A 19,509-nucleotide genomic window follows, 5' to 3' on the forward strand; every position below is an offset into this window, starting at 1 on the left:
TCGTCAGACTTGCCAGTGACATGGCCTGCAGGACTATTGGCTTTCCTGGGGAAGGAGGAAATTGACACTGAGGGAGTTGGTGGTGTGGTTTGCGCAAGCTTGGTTACAAGAGGAAGGGATTTACTGGTCAGTGGACTCTTCCGCTGTCGCCCAAAGTTTTTGAACTTGTCACTGACTTATTATGAATGCGCTGCAGGTGACGTATAAGGGAGGATGTTCCGAGGTGGTTAACATCCTTACCCCTATTTATTACAGCTTGACAAAGGCAACACACTGCTTGACACCAGTTGTCCGCATTTCTGTTGAAATAATTCCACACTGAAGAGCTGATTTTTTTTGTATTTTGACCAGGCATGTCAATGGCCATATTCCTCCCACGGACAACAGGTGTCTCCCCGGGTGCCTGACTTAAACAAACCACCTCACCATCAGAATCCTCCTTGTCAATTTCCTCCCCAGCGCCAGCAACACCCATATCCTCATCCTGGTGTACTTCAACAGTGACATCTTCAATTTGACTATCAGGAACTGGACTGCGGGTGCTCCTTCCAGCACTTGCAGGGGGCGTGCAAATGGTGGAAGGCGCAAGCTCTTCCCGTCCAGTGTTGGGAAGGTCAGGCATCGCAACCGACACAATTGGACTCTCCTTTGGGATTTGGGATTTCGAAGAACGCACAGTTTTTTGCTGTGCTTTTGCCGCAAGTCTTTTCTTTTTTCTAGCGAGAGGATGAATGCTTCCATCCTCATGTGAAGCTGAACCACTAGCCATGAGCATAGGCCAGGCCTCAGCCGTTCCTTGCCACTCCGTGTCGTAAATGGCATATTGGCAAGTTTACGCTTCTCCTCAGACGCTTTTAATTTTGATTTTTGGGTCATTTTTTTACTGATCTTTTGTGTTTTGGATTTTACATGCTCTGTACTATGACATTGGGCATCGGCCTTGGCAGACGACGTTGATGGCATTTCATCGTCTTGGCCATGACTAGTGGCAGCAGCTTCAGCACGAGGTGGAAGTGGATCTTGATCTTTCCCTATTTTTTTAACCTCCACATTTTTGTTCTCCATATTTTAATGCGCACAACTAAAAGCCACCACAGGTATACAATGTAGATGGATGGATAGTATAGTATTATATTACTTATGGACGACGAGTGCACTGACGACACAGAGGTAGGTACAGCCGTGGCCTACCGTACTGCTTATATATATAATATACTGTATATAACGGACCTGGTGGACACTGTCAGCAGACTGCTAAACTAGTATGAAGAAAAAAAAAACCACCACAGGTAGGTATACAATACAATGTAGATGGATGGATAGTAAGTATAGTATTATATTACTTATGGACGACGAGTGCACTGACGACACAGAGATAGGTACAGCCGTGGCCTACCGTACTGCTTATATATATAATATACTGTATATAACGGACCTGGTGGACACTGTCAGCAGACTGCTAAACTAGTATGAAGAAAAAAAAACCCACCACAGGTAGGTATACAATACAATGTAGATGGATGGATAGTAAGTATAGTATTATATTACTTATGGACGACGAGTGCACTGACGACACAGAGGTAGGTACAGCCGTGGCCTACCGTACTGCTTATATATATAATATACTGTATATAACGGACCTGGTGGACACTGTCAGCAGACTGCTAAACTAGTATGAAAAAAAAAAAACACCACAGGTAGGTATACAATAATGTAGATGGATGGATAGTAAGTATAGTATTATATTACTTATGGACGACGAGTACACTGACGACACAGAGGTAGGTACAGCCGTGGCCTACCGTACTGCTTATATATATAATATACTGTATATAACGGACCTGGTGGACACTGTCAGCAGACTGCTAAACTAGTATGCAGAAAAAAAAAACCACCACAGGTAGGTATACAATACAATGTAGATGGATGGATAGTAAGTATAGTATTATATTACTTATGGACGACGAGTGCACTGACGACACAGAGGTAGGTACAGCCGTGGCCTACCGTACTGCTTATATATATAATATACTGTATATAACGGACCTGGTGGACACTGTCAGCAGACTGCTAAACTAGTATGAAGAAGAAAAAAAAACCACCACAGGTAGGTATACAATAATGTAGAAGGATGGATAGTAAGTATAGTATTATATTACTTATGGACGACGAGTGCACTGACGACACAGAGGTAGGTACAGCCGTGGCCTACCGTACTGCTTATATATATAATATACTGTATATAACGGACCAGGTGGACACTGTCAGCAGACTGCTAAACTAGTATGAAGAAAAAAAAAAACACCACAGGAGTGTTTTTCAGGCAGACAAACGTATACTGGACTGGTGGTCACTGTCAGCAAAACTGTGCACTGTACTCCTGCTATAACTGCTCCCCAGTCCCCACAATTAGGCAGTGTGAGCAGTGCACTCAGCACAGATATATCATGCAGCAGTGCAGCACACTGAGCACAGATATGGTGGAGCGTTTTTTTAAGGCAGAGAAACAAAGGATTAAACTAACTCACTGGTGGTAAACCCTGCACTGTACTCCCTAACAGCTGCTCCCCGTCCCCAATCCTCCCCACATAACTAAGCCACTCAGTTTACTCTGTTCTTTTCTAAAATAACGGAGAGGACGCCAGCCACGTCCTCTCCCTATCAATCTCAATGCACGTGTGAAAATGGCGGCGACGCGCGGCTCCTTATATAGAATCCGAATCTCGCGAGAATCCGACAGCGGGATGATGACGTTCAGGCGCGCTCGGGTTAACCGAGCAAGGCGGGAGGATCCGAGTCGCTCGGACCCGTGTGAAAAAAAAGGTGAAGTTCGGGCGGGTCGGATCCCGAGGATCCGAACCCGCTCATCACTAATATGGGATCCGGATTGAAAGTCGACAGTGACTAGGTCGACAATGTCTAGGTCGACCACTATTGGTCGACAGTAACTAGGTCGACAGGGTGTCTAGGTCGACAGGGTCTTTAGGTCGACATGTTCTAGGTCGACAGGTCAAAAGGTCGACATGAGTTTTTCATAATTTTTTTCTTTTTTTTAACCTTTTCATACTTAACGATCCACGTGGACTACGATTGGAACGGTAATCTGTGCCGAGCGAAGCGGTAGCGGAGCGAAGGCACCATGCCAGAAGCATGGCGAGCGAAGCAAGCCATGCGAGGGGACGCGGTGCACTAATTGGGGTTCCCGGTCACTCTACGAAGAAAACGACACCAAAATAACATTAAAAACTCATGTCGACCTTTTGACCTGTTGACCTAGAACATGTCGACCTAAAGACCCTGTCGACCTAGACACCCTGTCGACCTAGTTACTGTCGACCAATAGTGGTCAACCTAGACATTGTCGACCTAGTTACTGTCGACTTTCAATACCACACCCCACTAATATATATATTAGAGATGTGCGGCAGGCACTTTTTGTGTTTTGTGTTTTGGCTTTGGATCTGGATCTCCGCTTGTGTTTTGGATCTGGATTGGTTTTGCCAAAACCACCCTTTCAGGTTTTGATTTTGGATCTGGAGGATTTTTAAAAAAGAAAACATCTAAATAGCTAAAAACACAGAAGTTGAGGGTAATTTTGATCCTATGGTATTATTAACCTCAATAACATTCTTTTCCAATCATTTCCAGTCTATTCTGACCCAATAGACCCAAATAGGTGGCACAAACACTTAGACCATTTAGGAGTGGCACTGCAGTGGCAGACAGGATAGCAGTTTTAAAAACTAGGCCTCTGAACTGCAGGTGATGTATAAGGGAGGATGTTCCAAGGTGGTTAACGTCCTTACCCTTATTTATTATGGATTGACAAAGGCAACAGATGGCTTGACACCTGTTGTCCAGATTTGTGGAGAAATAATTCCACACCAAAGAGGTGGCTTTTTTGGTATCTTGCCCAGGCATTACAATGGGCTTATTCATCCCACGGACAACAACTGTCTTCCCCGGTGCCTGATTTAAACAAACCACATCACCATCAGAATCCTCCTCAACTTCCTCCTCAGCGCCAGCAACACCCATATCGTAATCCTGATGTACTTCAACAGTGACATCTTCAATTTAAATATCAGAAACTGTACTGTGGGTGCTCCTTCCAGCACTTGCAGAGGGCGTGCAAATGGTGGAAGGAGCCACCTCTTCCCATCCAGTGTTGGGAAGGTCAGGCATCGCAACCACTGACATTATGGCTGTTCCAGCTGGACTTATACAGCAGTACTGCTGTACCACTAGACATATACGGCCGTTCCCCAGGACTTATATGGCAGTGCCGCTGGACTTATACAGCAGCACCGCTGGACTGGACTTATACGGCAATACCACTGGACTTATTTGGCAGTACCACTGGACTTATACGGCTATACAACTGGACTTATATGGCAGCACCCCAGGACTTATATGGCAGTACCGCTGGACTTATACGGCAGCACCACTGGACTGTACTTATACAGCAGTACCGCTAGACTTATACGGCAGTACCGCTGGACTTATACGGCAGTACCAGTGGACTTCTACAGCAGTACTGCTGGACTTATATAGCAGTACCGCTGGACTAACACAGCAGTAGTGCTGGACTTACATGGCAGCACCACTGGACTGGACTTATATGACAGCACTACTGGACTGGACTTATATGGCAGCACCACTGGACTGGACATATACAGCAGCACCACTGGACTTATGGCAGCACAGGACACCACCACTGGACTAATGCAGCACAAGACAGCACCACTGGACTGGACTTATACAGCCGCACCGCTGGACTTATGGCAGCACAGGACACCACCACTGGTGTGACTGGACTGATGCAGCACAAGACACCACCACTGGACTGATCCAGCACAAGACAGCACCACTGGACTGGACTTATACAGCAGCACTGGACTTATGGCAGCACACCACTGGACTCCACCACTGGAGTGATGCAGCACAAGACAGCACCACTGGACTGGACTTATACATCAGCACAGGACAACAACATTGTTACTGGACTGATGCAGCACAAGACACCACCACTGGACTGATGCAGCACAAGATAGCACCACTAGACTGATGCAGCACAAGACAGCACTACTGGACTGGACTTATACAGCAGAACTGGACTTATGGCAGCACAAAACACCACCACTGGAGTGACTGGACTTATGCAGCACAAGACACCACCACTGGACTGATGCAGCACAAGACAGCACCACTGGATTGGATTTATACAGCAGCACTGGACTTATGGCAGCACAGGACACCACCACTGGACTTATGGCAGCACAGGACACCACCACTGGATTGATGCAGCACAAGACAGCACCACTGGACTGGACTTATACAGCAGTACCACTGGACTTATGGAAGCACAGGACACCACCACTGTGACTGGACTAATGCAGCACAAGACACCGCCACTGGAATGATACAAAAGAGCAGGTCGCCACCCCACACCACTTTCCCGCACAGACACTGAGGAGACACGTCCCCTCGCTACACTCTCCAGGACTGGAGTGAAAATGACGGCGACATGCAGTTCCTTATATGGAATCCAAAACCAGCGAGAATCTGACAGCAGGATGATGATGTTTTGCCTCATTCTGGTTCCCGAGTCTGGTGGGAAAACCAAAGCCTGACTTGGATCCAGACTCAGAGCGTGAAGTTCGGGGAGGTTCGGTTCTCATATATATATATTGTTAAAAACTTCACTTTGCATCCCTCTATACTTATGGCACATCTCGCATTTCAACATAAGTGCATATTGCAGTTAAATATTTACATGACAGTGGGTACTGGGCCTCTTGTTAAAAAAGAATGATGGAAGGAGGTTGCAAAATACAGAGATATGCTGCAAGACAACCTGGTGGAATGTTTATCTTTCAACAGGAACATGATCCCAAGTCAATGGCCAAAGTAACATTTGCATGATTGGAAAAAGAAAAAGATAAATGTTCTACACTGGCCAAGTAAAAGAGCTCAATCCAATTGAGAAACTGTGCAACTACTTTAATATTGCATTTCACAACTGTTATGCAACCAACCCGAACAAACTGAGTAATGCTGCCAGGAGGAATCTCCTGCAGGGGTTGAACAATTATGCTAGCAGCATTTTTAGTTTTATTTAAAAAAATCTGCTGAAAAATAATTAATTATGAGTTTGAAAATGTAATTTAAGATCCTACTGGTTAACAGTAACAATTTTGTCTTGAAAAAATGCCTTTGTCACGGAGAAAAATTGTTGACTTTGTATTAGGACATTTGCTTTTTATATGAATTTGTACATTAATGTCAATTGTTTGTGGGGGGGGGGGTTTAAAGAAATTTTTAATTAAGCTGATTCTTTGAGAATTTAACATTAGCTAAAACAGTATTATTTCTTAAAATAAATATATTTTTTCTTTTTGTTTGCTTTTCTGGTATTTCAACTCTTTGGAGGGAAGTAGGAATGCTCCTTGACATGTGCAATGTTTATCCAAATACACATAGAAATAGAAATATATATTTCTATTAAATATGTGTTTATTTTACCCCTGGAATTCCAATTTCTCTTTTTCACATCATGGATGACATTTAACCCCTGGGGAAACTGGCTTTTCCAGAAGATTTCCGGGGCATGCCACTACTCCTCCTCTCTCGTACTCCACTCAGGGGGTGGTGTTTTGCGGAATTATCAGGTTGCGTCATGACATCATGACGTAACTGATGTCATTCTGCAAAACTATGCCTGAGCAGAGTACGAGGAGGGAGGGGGAGATAATTTCAGTGCAGGCGGGCTGGCATCTGCCAGCATAAGTACACCCACTTGTCATTGAGCATTCTCCTCGACAACTAGCATACCTCTTGGCAACAAACATTCCCCTTGGCAATGAGCATGAAACCCCTTGGCAATGAGCAGGTAATTCATTTAAAAACCAACCCTGGGAGGTGTGACATAGTAAAAATAAAGTCACCACTGAAGGGGTTAACTTTCTTGGGCTATTCCTGTCTTTAGCTAGACTTGTTGATTTACAGAGAGTCCTCATACCCTGCGATAAGGGTCTTTTTTCCTCAAAATGTGTATCTTATTTGCTATAATAAAACATCTCTAAATAACAAAACTACTTTTCTAGAATACAACGACACAACGCTTGTGTGCGAATGAGTCTGATTCTGTATACAAAGTGCTATGATCAGCGGCTATGGAATTTTCACATGCCAAGTTCCATTGTGCATTATCTATATCTACATTTTTAAAACTAATTCCTGTGCAGTTAAAGTCGCAGCCCAGTATCTTCCTAGGTGTATGGAGATACATATGTCCATCTCTTGTTTGTGTTACTATTTATCCTATCCTAGAAATAAGGTTAATTTGTATACTCTGTCATATTAACTCTATATATTTTCTAAGATAAATATTACTTTACCTTGCTGCAATAATGATAATAATAAATAAATTTTTACTTACAATCATCATAATTTAAAACTGCATAAGCATACACATTGTTTGGTCTATTTTCCACATAAATGTCTTTTTTCATATGTGAAAGTTACAGCCTTACTTGTAAATGGATGGCAATCCTGCTTAACAGCCATTAAAATGTATGAGAGTCTTTAAGAGCTACCTCTAAGCACCTATAAATAATGCCTGTCATGAATGTGACCTTGTATGACAAAACATGTTTTATGTCAGTGTGCATCATAATATATATAGCAATTTCACTGCCCTGAATATAAGCATGCTGGTGAATAGCCTGTTTGTCCTTTTCCCTTTTCAACCTTTATTATATGAAGTATAATATGTATGTATGCATATACTGTATGTATATATATATATATATATATATATATATACATAATCAAATATCTAATTTAAATAAGATTTTATTTAATTTACAGTACATATTGGGCCTAATTCTGAGTTGATCGCAGCAGCAAATTTGTTAGCAGTTGGGCAAAACCATGTGCACTGCAAGGGGGACAAATATAACATGTGCAGAGAGAGTTAGATTTGGATGGGGTGATGGTGCAATGTGTCTCAGTACTTTACCTGGTGCAATGTGTCTCAGTGCTCTACTTGGTGCAATGTGTATCAGTGCTCTACCTGGTGCAATGTGTCTCAGTGCAATACCTGGTGCAATGTGTCTCAGTGCTCTACCTGGTGCAATGTGTCTCAGTGCTCTACCTGGTGCAATGTGTCTCAGTGCTCTACCTGGTGCAATGTGTCTCAGTGCAATACCTGGTGCAATGTTTCTCAGTGCTCTACCTGGTGTGATGTGTCTCAGTGCTCTACCTGGTGCATTGTGTCTCAGTGCTCTACCTGGCGCAGTGTGTCTCAGTGCTCTAGCTGGCGCAATGTGTCTCAGTGCTCCTGCTGGCGCAAAGTATATAACGTGCTCTACCTGGCGCAAAGTCTATAACGTGCTCTACCGGGCGCAATGTGCCTCAGTGCTCTACCTGGCGCAATGTGTATAATGTGCTCTGCCTGGCGCAAAGTGTATAACGTGCTCTGCCTGGTGCAGAGTGTATAACGTGCTCTGCCTGGCACAAAGTGTATAATGTGCTCTGCCTGGCGCAAAGTGTATAACGTGCTCTGCTTGGCGCAAAGTGTATAACGTGCTCTGCCTGGCGCAAGTGTATAACGTGTGTGTTGAGGGGGGGGTTGGCCTTGCCTATTTTTTCAGTCCCGGGCCCCACAATTTCTGGTGGCAGCCCTGCTCTCTGCATATGTTATATATGCCCCCCCCCTGCAGTGTACATGGTTTTGCCCAATTGCTAACAAACCTGCTGCTGCGATCAACTCAGAATTACCCCCATTGTACACTATATTGCACATCATTTTGCACATACTACACATGTGAGGGTTTGGATTTTCTGTATCTCTATGAATATACTTAACTCCTTCATCAGATGGTTAATGATTTCAAATTCAGAGATGAAAATATTGTAATTGTTGCAATAATCATTTCATAATTAACAATTATATCTATTGCATAAAGAAAGCATGTATAAACTATTCTCACAGTTAAAAAATGCACATTTACAAGATAAATAATTAAATTCATGAATAATAATAATAATAATAATAATAATAATAATGTGATGTGCAAAATAGATTTATTTTTAATAAAGTGCACATGTATTCATCATCATCATCATCATCATCGTGTTATTATATAGTACTTATAGTACTTTTCTTACAAAGTGCTTTATATTTGCATTAAAAAAGTAATATACAAAATAAACGTTACAGAAAAGAGAAATACTGTAAGCATTTAGGTTGTATTCTGTTTTATGAACTAAGTGTACTGTTTGAGTAAACAGTTAAGTCTTCAGTCTTGAATACCACTCAAACTTTGCAAGGTAACAAGCTTTATAGAGTTAAAGTGCAAAGCTACAAGCTCAACCTCCAATTGAGTTAAGGGAGTCTAAGGGGGGAGATTGATAAATAACTGTATAATAATACTTTAAAGTGAATGTGATATTTAAAAATTGTAAATAATTCCAAAAACAAGTCAAGTTGGAGTAAGAGTGATGTTTTTTCAATTTAATGTTAGTTGCTTGTATACTGCTTATAATGTAATGTTCATACAGGGATATTTGCTGTTTTCATATATCCTAAATGAAAATACAGTATTTTAACTAATTATTTAATTAATAATGTAAATCTATATATAGTTAGGAATATATACAGCAAACATTTTTCAATTATATGATCATTTCTTTTTAATAAAATAACAAATTCTAGTATATATATAGAAAAAGAGAAAGTATGTATATTTGCTCATCCTAGGATACTACATGGCTTTATGGATATGGACCAAACCATTCATATCCAACTTAAAATACTGGTGGGGTTTAGATTAAGAAAATCCCCCTCTTCAGGGTCAGCGCCATATATATATAAAATTAACTGCTCAGTTTGTTTTCTGTCTGTTCAGTTATGCATTCAGACACCCCTGGACTGATTGAGCTGAAACCAATGCAAGGTGGTCCAGATTGGCCAGGTTTTAGGGGGTTGGGGTCCCAGTAAGAACTCCCAATAGTGAATGTTGGACAGAACTTTGACCCAGGGAGCCTGTTCTGGGCCGGCCACTGGATGGATTTAATGAAAACGTCACAGAGTGGTAACATTGGATACCAGAAGGCATACTAGGAAGTTGGGGTCCCGGTCAGACCTCCCATTGGTGTACACTAGGCAGAACTTTGCCATGGGAAACCTGTTCTGGGCCTGTCACTGGATAGATTTGGAAGAAAACATCACAGAGTAGAAGCACTGAATCCCAGACAATATACTAAGGGGTTAGGGACCCAGTCAGACTGACTGTTGGTGTATGCTGGCTAGAAAGTTGACCCAGGAATCCTGTTCTGGGCCTTTCACTGGATGTATTTTAGTGAAATCTTCACAGAGTGATAACATTGGATCCCAGAAGAAATACTTGGGGGTTGAGGTCGAGGTTTGACCTCCCATTGATGTATGCTGGTCAGAACTTTGACCCAGGGAGCCTCTTCTGGGCCGGCCACTGAATGGATTTGGAAGAAATGATCAAAGAGTGGAAACATTTTATCCCAGAAGACATATAAGGGTTTAGTATCCTGTACGGGCCTCCCATTGGTACACTGGGCAGAACTTTGAAGCAGGAAGCCTATTCTGGACTTTCCAGTGGATAGATCTGGAAAAAAAATAACAGAGTGGTAACATTGGATCCTAGTAGACATACTACATGATTGGGGACTCAGTGGCACCAGCTGTTGGTGTACGCTGGGCAGAAATTTGACCCAGGGAGCTTGTACTGAGCCTTTCACTGGATGGATTTTGAGAAAACAAAACCACAAAAAAGAGAGAGTATGCTACTTCAATCTGGTGTAGATATTTATTTATTTTTAATTTAAATATTGCACATATATATTACAAATACTGGCCAGCATTATAAGAAAAAATATATATAAAATAAATATAAAACACACATGTTTTAAAATTTATACACAAAGACCATATACTAAAAAACTCCTTTAGAGAAAAAAGTTCTTAATAGCTGTAAGAAGCTTGCTATACGCATCCTATACCAAATTATCTATTGCCTTATTTTGCTCATCAATTAACACATGCAAATGATCCTTAGATAGTCCAAATATCCAAACATAAGTTGATAATGAAAACAGTTTGTTTAGTATCCTTTTTCACATCTCTGATTAGTATACAAATGAATCAAGCATATTAGTTGTAATCATAAATGCACATGCAGCTGCTTGGTTAGTAAAAAAGCAAGTTATGCACAGTATAATGCTTATTGCATGCAGCAGTCCAATCCTCTTGTATGTTGTTATTAACAATACTGAATTCTTACTGATATGGGGTTGGCATGCATAACCTGTGGAAGTGCAGGCAATTAATAGATCTCCCTCCCGGCTGAATGACTCTCTCTCAGCCTCATCCGGAGTTGGAAGTTCACAGGCAATATCAGTGGTGTGCTCGCCTGATCCCCTTTGGCACTGAGGTTTCAAGTCATGGGGCCGGCCAAGGACCATCAGCTGCATTCAAAAAAGGTGTGCTGTTAGCATAAAGGATTCCCACTGACGCATTTCTCTGCCTCCTTTGCTGTCTGTGGCTTCCTCAGTGTAAGAGTGGGTTAGAGGATTTTGAAAAAAACTTCACAGAGTGGAAACATTGGATCCCAGAAGACATAATGCAGTATGGACCTCCCATTGGTGTACGCTGAAAATAACTTTGACACAGGGAGCCTGTTCTGGGCCTTCCACTGGATGGACTTGGATGAACTGTAATAACTTATAGAAATTACCATAATTCAATGACCTAAAATAACTGACTGAAATAACCATAACTCAATGATCTAAAATAAATAACAGAAATGGAGGTGAGAGGACAAAAAAAATTGTGTACCCAAAAGCCTTGGAATAGCAACATTGATAACAGAAAGAAAATCCATCTCACAATAGAAAAATGATTATAAAACTGAACAAAAAGAAAAGCTAAGTATCAGGGCTACCGGTGACACACCAAAAACAAAAACAATGTTGGTCAGTCTCCTGATGAGTGTGTTGGAAGAGCCACTAAGTTACTGATTATCATTATTAAATGTTGATAGTTACAGCCAACTCATTGATAACTTAAACAATTGAACATTTAAACCAGAGCTGAGCAATGTATTTTAGCTGATATATATATATATATATATATATATATATGAATTGTTTCTTTAGGGGGCACCTCATTTTTATGGGTTTCTAGGGGTTTATTCCCTTTGGATTTATATGTGTAATACACAGTTTTTCCAGTCACATATAACAGTTTATTTAGTGAGTACAACCACATTCCTCTTTTCCAAGATATATATATATATTTATTAAAATACTTTCTTAAAATGATTACAAAAAACTATTATAGCCTTGTTAACAGGACAATATTCAATACATAGGTACAGTTAGGTCTCTCAACTGGTTATTGGTAGACAGCTTTTTTCTTTAATTAAAAATCCAGATATAATAATATCACCCAATGCATTTTGTCATCTATGACTTCATCAGGGGTGTCACATTAGATATAGCCGGAACATAAAGAAGAACATAAAGAACTCAAAAAAAAACAGCACAGTATACAGAAATATACAGTATACAAAAACATTAAATGTTTACATATTTAGCCAATCTAGAAGATAAGGTGTACAATTGGTTCACAAATTTAATTCAAAGAATGTTGGTTTTATAAAATTCACTAGATTCATAGCGGGTATATTAACTTCAATATTTACAATATTTTTTATAATGTATATAGACTTAGATATGTTCTCTGTTTTTATTTTATTTTTAAATAAATAACAGCATTACAAAAGTCCAGCAGTGAGGAACAATCAAGATTGTTACAAAAAAATACAACAATGAGGAACAACAAAGATAATATCAATGTAAGGAACATTTAAGAGAAATATGCATAACAAATATTCAATTAATATTGTCTTTTCAACAGTAATTTAATGCAATTATTTTTACAACAATATTCATGTTTTTATCTCAATAAAAATATATGGCATAGAAAAAACTTTTATTTACTGATGATTAGTTATGAGACTAGAGTACCCGATGTTCATTATATATTTAGTAAATACTCAGTATGGGTGTGTTTTCATCTAATTATGTGGTTCTTTCAATCGGTCTTTTATTCTGGTTGATAACAAATGACTGATAGTGTCTCTGACCATTACCTTGATGATAGACATCAATTAGTTCCATATATTTTAAATCATACTGAAAGTAGAGGTCATTAAATTTAATAACTTACTCTATGGTATAAAATTCCTCCTATCCAATAATGGATGACAGGACTGCCTGAAGAGTTGTCTTTAGGGACCTGTTTCTCTTTCTGTGGACCTATCTAATAATGAGCTTAATTAGCATCAATTATAAATGATCATATATTTCCATAAATACTTGATCTATAGTTTATTACTTACTGGCTTTTAAAATCAGTATTCCCAGCCAATCTAGTATAGGAATGCAAAGTCACACTGTAGTATTCTTTGTACTATAAATGTTAATTAATTATTAAACACTTAATTAAATATATGTTTAGATATTCTCCAAACATAGATTGAAGTGAAAAATAAAAAATAAAATGAAAATAAAAACAAAAATAAAATAAAAATAAAAATGTAAAATAAAGTTGAAAATAAAACTTAAACTAAAAATAAAATAAAAATAACAATAAAATAAAATTGGCCTAAGTTAAAACTTAGCTAATAAGCTGATTGATTACCTTTAAAGTGATGTCCTCTCTCCTAGTCTTTCCTGCTCTGTTCTCTGTCAGATAATAAGGCCAGTGCCCTACTCTGTTCTATTTATACCCCTTTCACTGTTACATTATTTCCTCGTCAATTCTCATTGGTTAGTGTTAAGGGAACTTTTAAACTCCTATTTTATCTTTAGTTTATATTTATATTCAAAATGCCATCAGTATTGTTTATTTGTTTATTGATATATTTTAACATTGGTGGACTAGTATATTCAATCCCAGGCTTTTAAATGGACTTAATAGTCCAAAAAGAGTAGTATAGCGCCACTTGTGAGATGGGATAGATACTAAAAATATTGTAAAATCACTATTAAAAAGCACACATGACCTTACTAGTAGGTGTCAGCCACACCCTAAAAATTGCAATACTGGTATAGTACTGCCTAAAGCGTATAGAGAATGGAGGGATAGGGGTATCGGTGACAAGTGTTGCTAAAAAGGGTTATTATGCTAACCATCTAAGATTTTAAAAGCCAGAGAAATATATAAATATAATTTTTTTATACATATGAGAGTAGTAAAAAATCCAATAAAAAGTTTAACAATAAGAGTAAAAAAATTCCTATATAAAAAACTATGTGAAAACAAGGATAGGAGATCAGACTTAGCTTAAAATCAGTAGGGGGTAATTCCACCTATGGCTTATTTCTGCTTCCCTAATGTCTCATGCCTCGTTTAAATCCTCCCTAATCAAATCACATTCATGGATCAGTGTAAAGTATGAAATGCAAGCTAGCGGCTTGCGCTCCAATCACGGCTCTTTGCCACTACCTGATGACACTCCCAGCTTCCCTTCCACTTCATTGACGAAGAGGAACACAAGCTGACAGCTTGCACTCCATTACCCGGAAATGGTGCGGGACAGCGCTAACAGCTCCTATCCACAGTGTAAAGTGTGGAACGCAAGCTAGCAGCTTGCGCTCCAATCATGGCTCTTTGCCACCTCCTGATAACACTCCCAGCTTCCCTTCTACTTCATTTACAAAGTGGAATGCAAGCTGACAGCTTGCGCTCCAAGACCCGGAAATGGTGCAGGACAGTGATAACAGCTCCTAACCCGCTGAATCAATTGGCATTGTTATTGGTGTTATTAATATTCTTAAATCATTTTATAAGTGCTATCTAATTTGAGATACCTAATTTGTAAATCATATTAAATATAGTGAACTATGAGAGTTATGAATAATATATAGGTCACATATTGTCATTTATTGTGAATTTATCCATGATATAGATAGTGGTACAAATAGTATATATTTCCTAATAGCTTTAATATATATATATATATATATATATATATATTTACTTATTTTTAACCCTAAGTGGTACATTATTTTATCTATCAGTGAATGATCTGCCCAATCTTAGTTATTTCATATTTTAGTGCTTAAAGGAAAAAAACTTTTTGTGTTCTATCTTCATTTTAATATTAACTGACAGTGTATGTGATGAATTTTAGTGTTGGGTGTGTGTGCAGCATCCAGTCTCATCAATAACCTACACATAGAATGTCAAATTCTCCTATAACTTTAGTAGATACATTTAACAATAAAAGTAGATACATTTAACAGTACTAACTTTTCTTTATAAAACAGATACAGATAGCAAATATATGTTTACTTATTTTTGGCTGATACAAAACAAGTGACGACAATTGGCTTGTTTCACTGAGTTATATGACATGCATTATTTAAGTTATTTTTGGATATGCTATGGCCCTATAAAGTGAACATCTCTAGTTTACAGTTTAATGAAAAATTTTCTTCGTTTCCCTACATATACCATGTCACACTCACATGTGATTCTATATATGACAAATGTGGAGTTACAGTTAAGTATATCTTTAAGTTTAATTGGCTTTCTTATCTCTTTCTCTTTTATAGTTGGATTCTTCTCCATCTGTCTACAACATTTGCATTTCATGCAAGGGTAGCAACCTGGTTTTTTATTCAGAAATTGATAAGTACTATTTTTAAGATCTTCTTTCATATTTTTAAGGGAACTTGGGCTATAATGCTTTTCAAATTAGGGGCTTTCCTATAGATTATAGATGGTTTGTTGGGAGGTGTGGACCTAAAACTGGATCCTTAAGGAGTATGTTCCAGTGTTTTTCCAATATATTTTTTATTTTCCTATTTTCTTTATTGTACTGGGTAAGAAATGATCTTCCTCTGGATTCTTCTGCGCAGGTTTTCTGTCGTTGTTCTATTAATGGCAATCTTTCTTTCTTGAAGGCCCAGTTTCTATCAAAGTCCAGTTTTTACTCATTATACCCTCTTGTATAAATCTGTTGGCAATTATTTTTGACTGACTGGAATAATCTTCATCTTGATTACAGTTCTTTCTGATCCTTAAAAATTGAGCATATTGCACGTTGTTTTTCCAACTTGGTAAATTATAACTTTCGGCTGGTATATAGCTGTTTGTATCTGTTTCTTTGAAGAATGTAGATGTTCTAATTTGCCCTGTCAATAGTACTTCCAATTTTAGATCCAGAAAGTCGATGGTGTCCTTATTTTGATTGTGAGTGAATCTCAAGTTGTAGTTTTTCTTATTCATTAGTCCAAATTAATATCAAGTCATCTATATATCTTCTATAAAAGTTGATGTTTCTGTTTTCAAACCTGAGGATAGGAGCTGTTAGCGCTGTCCCGCACCATTTCCGGGTAATGGAGAGCAAGCTGTCAGCTTTGTCAATGAAGTGGAAGGGAAGCTGGGAGTGTCATCAGGTAGTGGCAAAGAGCTGTGATTGGAGCTAAAGCCGCTTGCTTGTGTTCCCTACTTTACACTGAGCCACCAATGTGATTTGATTAGGGATGATGAAAACGAGGCATGAGACATTAGGGAAGTGGAAGAAAGCCATAGGTGGAACACAAAAGGACTATTAAGTCCGTTTAAAAGCCTGGCGTTGAATATACTGGTCCACCAATGTTAAAAAATATCAATAAACAAATAAACAATACTGATGGCATTTTGAATATAAATATAAACTAAAGATGAAATAGGAGTTTTAAAGTTCCCTTAACACTAACCAATGAGAATTGAAGAGGAAATGATGTAACAGTGAAAGGGGTATAAATAGAATAGAGTAGGGCACTGGCCTCATTATCTGACAGAGAACAGAGCAGGAAAGACTAGGAGAGAGGACATCACTTTAAAGGTAATCAATCAGTTAATTAGCTAAGTATTAATTTAGCCCAATTTTATTTTATTTTTAGTTTTAGTTTTATTTTCAACTTTATTTTACATTTTTATTTTTGTTTTTGTTTTTATTTTTAATTAAATTTTTATTTTTTTATTTTTAATTTAAATCTGTTTGGAGAATATCTAAATGCATATTTAATTAAGTGTTTAATAATTAATTAACATTTATAGGACAAAGAATACTACAGTGTGAATCTTATATTCATATACTAGATTGGCTTGGAATACTGATTTTAAAAACCAGTAAGTAATAAACTATAGATCAAGTATTTATGGAAATATATGATCATTTAAAATTGATGCTAATTAAGCTCATTATTAGATAGGTCCACAGAAAGAGAAACAGGTCCCTGAAAACAACTCTTCAGGCAGTCCTGTAAACCATTACTGGATAGGATGAATTTTATACCATAGAGTAAGTTATTAAATTTAACATCCTCTACTTTCAGTATGATTTAAAATATATGGAACTAATTAATGTCTATCATCAAGGTAATAGTCAGAGACACTATCAGTCATTTGTTATCAACCAGGATAATAGACCAATTGAAAGAACCACATAATTAGATGAAAACACACCCATACTGAGTTATTACTAAATATATAACAAACATTGGGTACTCTAGTCTCATAAATCATCATCACTAAAAAAGTTTTTTCTATTCCATATATTTTTAATGAGATAAAAACATGAATATTGTTGTAAAAATAATTGCATTGATTTACTGTTGAAAAGACAATATTAATTGAATATTCGTTATGCATATTTCTCTTCAAATTTCCCTTTGTTGATATAATCTATGTTGTTCCTCATTTTGGATTTTTTTGTAACAATCTTGATTGTTCCTCACTGCTGGACTTTTGTAATGCTGTTTTTAATTAAAAAAAATGTAAAAACAGAGAACATATCTAAGTCTATATACATTATAAAAAATATTGTAAATATTGAAGTTAATATACCCGCTATTAATCTATTTTCTATATTTGTTTGTATATTGTGGGGTTAATCTTTGGTTAACTCTTATTAACTGTGGCCACAGGCCTTTTTCATGCACCCCTGTGTAAACTCATTTGTTCTAAACCTGTGTCAGCTGCTCTTTAGTAATTTATCAGCCAGTGTCAGGTGACTAGTGTACCTTTAAAAGCCATAAGATATTTGGCAGGTATACCTTAAACCTAGTGGGCATATTTGCAGTTATATTATGTATGATACAGTTGCCAGGTTTTAATTTCTAAGACTTTGTGATAGTGTAGGACCTGCAAGAAGGTGGGGTACCTTGGCGAGCGGTTTGCAGGCTTCCGTGCATTGGCCAATTCACTAACTAAACCCCCATCATTTATTTATTGATGTTGTGAGGACAAGTGAGCTTTTTATGGTGAGTGCTGAATTTCCTGTTTGCATGTATATATATATATATATATATATATATATATATATATATATAAAAGAAGAGACAATTCAGGTATCAGGCCAGTGTACAGAATGTGCAGAAACATTCCACAAAAAGACATTTTTAGCACAGGAAAATCCCCAATCCTGGGACAGCAAGGCTCCTTATCCTGGTATAAACCAACTCCAACCTATAATACCAAAAGGATCAGGACACCTCCTAGTACCAATAAAATATTGAGAACACCACAGTGTATACATTCACCAGTACAATATATGATACATAAAAAGGCTTATCTCAGGTTCTTTCAATGATCCACACAAAATCGGCAAACATGTAAAGTGTCAGAAATTTTTATACATATCCAGGATAAATAAATGATAAAATGCAAAAAACACAAACATAGTGTAATCCAATTTACATTACAAATACAGGAACATTAAGCGAATGCCCGTACATACATTTAGAGACTATAGTAGCTTATCTGAATACCAGCAGATATCACCCAACGCATTTAATGTTGGAGGAGCTGTGTCTCATCCTTCTTACTTCCTCAGAGATAATGGCTATTATACACACACAGACACACACACACACACACACACACACACACACACACACATACACACACTGTAGGACTGCATATAAAAAATATTCAACTGCAATAAAAATTAATTGTAATATTTTCCATTATCAATAGTTAAATTAACATATAGGAATGGGAATTTAAAAAATAAAACAAAATTCATGTTTTTGCTCAATTCTTTAGAAAACATAATTCCCATTTTTCTGTTAATTTAATTTAACTTGGGAAAGCAGTGTGATCATGAGAAAATGTAAAAAAAAATGTTTGTCCAAAAAGTTCCTTGTTTAAAGTAGAGATGTGCGTTCTCGGTTTTTAGAAGACCAGCTACAACCAAACTTCTGCTTTATGAGAGTACAGTGCCTTGTTCGGTCTTCCAAAACAAGGCAAAACATTATATTCCCAGCATTGGATCTCGAATATTTTGAATTGGATATAAGTCCCTCACACTGTGATTCAGACTCCATTTCACACAAGACCGCCAGAGAGCTGTGTGTTGATGCTGTGTGCTAATGACTGCTGAGCTGACCGCTGACCTATGTGACTATCCA

This window comes from Pseudophryne corroboree, chromosome 5, assembly GCF_028390025.1.
Source record: "Pseudophryne corroboree isolate aPseCor3 chromosome 5, aPseCor3.hap2, whole genome shotgun sequence".
Classification (NCBI taxonomy): Eukaryota; Metazoa; Chordata; class Amphibia; order Anura; family Myobatrachidae; genus Pseudophryne; species Pseudophryne corroboree.